Below are 2,500 nucleotides of genomic sequence, written 5' to 3'. Positions count from 1 at the left end.
CTACAGCGCCCGCTTGACGACCCAGAGTAAAACGCCTGCTGCACCCCCTCTTCACGGCAGGTGACGCAAATCGAGTCAAAAGTGGTGGACCGACGGTCACTCCAGCCGCACCTGTGAATGCGCCACCCCCACCGCCCGACTCGCCACTCGAGCGGATGTACGGCGGACTTTTCCCGCAATCGTACATTGCAGTCCACCCCTATATCTTCCACTTCATGAAGAGTTATCTCCCAAAAGCCAAAGTCCCGCTGTCCCAATACATGCTCTGGACGGCGGGCCGCGAGACGTGACGCCCGGTGGCAAAGAGTGCGCCGCTGAGGATATAGAGGGTCCGTCCCCCCGCACAGTGGTGACGGTGTGCGGGTAGTGTTTCCGACACCGCTTCCTGCGGTGGCAACGCTGGGGCAGAGTCGATACTCGCCCACTGGTGGAAGGTAAGCATTCTGCTTTACATCAGTACATAACTAATATTTCAGTCGTCTGACGTCCCTGCTTAGTAAATGATGCAGGACCACATACATAGATGATACATACTGTAAACTGGGGAGGACAGTGTGAACCGCACTCGACCCAGTCACCCTATCTCACAGTCCACTCTGTGTGTAACAAAGCGAAAGCACCAAAGCACTATCGTTCAACAACATCCATTTTATCCTCGCTGCCACAGGACACTATCCAAAGAACGACAAGAGGAACGTCACGTCCACTAATAAGACAGAATGTCTCACACCACCCGCAAACAACGCAGCTCAAATCAGCCAGCAACACCCACAGTGGTCCACCCAGTATCAACACAGGACGCAACGCCACGCCACAACACAAAAGGTACAAGTAATAAAATACCCTTTGGCCACACTCCTTATAAAGGCATCGAACCAACCCACCACCTGACACCAGCCAAACGTACATCCTGATTTGACACATCTCTGGCAACCTAACCCACGTTGGCCCTTAACCTAACCCACGTTGGCCCTTAACCTAACCCACGTTGGCCCTTAACCTAACCCACGTTGGCCCTTAACCTAACCCACGTTGGCCCTTAACCTAACCCACGTTGGCCCTTAACCTAACCCACGTTGGCCCTTAACCTAACCCACGTTGGCCCTTAACCTAACCCACGTTGGCCCTTAACCTAACCCACGTTGGCCCTTAACCTAACCCACGTTGGCCCTTAACCTAACCCACGTTGGCCCTTAACCTAACCCACGTTGGCCCTTAACCTAACCCACGTTGGCCCTTAACCTAACCCACGTTGGCCCTTAACCTAACCCACGTTGGCCCTTAACCTAACCCACGTTGGCCCTTAACCTAACCCACGTTGGCCCTTAACCTAACCCACGTTGGCCCTTAACCTAACCCACGTTGGCCCTTAACCTAACCCACGTTGGCCCTTAACCTAACCCACGTTGGCCCTTAACCTAACCCACGTTGGCCCTTAACCTAACCCACGTTGGCCCTTAACCTAACCCACGTTGGCCCTTAACCTAACCCACGTTGGCCCCTTAACCTAACCCACGTTGGCACCTTAACCTAAGTTACGCTGCACCTTAACCTAAGTTACGCTGCACCTTAACCCAAGTTACGCTGCACCTTAACCCAAGTTACGCTGCACCTTAACCCAAGTTACGCTGCACCTTAACCCAAGTTACGCTGCACCTTAACCCAAGTTACGCTGCACCTTAACCCAAGTTACGCTGCACCTTAACCCAAGTTACGCTGCACCTTAACCCAAGTTACGCTGCACCTTAACCCAAGTTACGCTGCACCTTAACCCAAGTTACGCTGCACCTTAACCCAAGTTACGCTGCACCTTAACCCAAGTTACGCTGCACCTTAACCCAAGTTACGCTGCACCTTAACCCAAGTTACGCTGCACCTTAACCCAAGTTACGCTGCACCTTAACCCAAGTTACGCTGCACCTTAACCCAAGTTACGCTGCACCTTAACCCAAGTTACGCTGCACCTTAACCCAAGTTACGCTGCACCTTAACCCAAGTTACGCTGCACCTTAACCCAAGTTACGCTGCACCTTAACCCAAGTTACGCTGCACCTTAACCCAAGTTACGCTGCACCTTAACCCAAGTTACGCTGCACCTTAACCCAAGTTACGCTGCACCTTAACCCAAGTTACGCTGCACCTTAACCTAACTTACGCTGCACCTTAACCTAACTTACGCTGCACCTTAACCTAACTTACGCTGCACCTTAACCTAACTTACGCTGCACCTTAACCTAACTTACACTGCACCTTAACTGTCACATGTAACGTCACAGGAATGTAGCTTTGCCTAACAGCAACCCTCTGAACATAGTTCACTGCTTGGATCCTCTGGTGTCATGTGTATTTCTTGATGCCATGGTGCGTACCCTCACATAAAGGTCTTTCGAGTGTTGCGTACTTTCTACACAGTCCCGCTAACCACTGGAAGGGTGTACCGCTACAGAACGAATATCGCCCTCCCCTCCTGCCCTTCCAAGCTGGTCGGTCAGGCGTTTGT

The sequence above is a fragment of the Schistocerca gregaria genome, unplaced genomic scaffold (assembly GCF_023897955.1).
Source record: "Schistocerca gregaria isolate iqSchGreg1 unplaced genomic scaffold, iqSchGreg1.2 ptg000772l, whole genome shotgun sequence".
NCBI classification, from domain to species: Eukaryota; Metazoa; Arthropoda; class Insecta; order Orthoptera; family Acrididae; genus Schistocerca; species Schistocerca gregaria.
Note: the sequence above shows the minus strand (reverse complement) of the source record.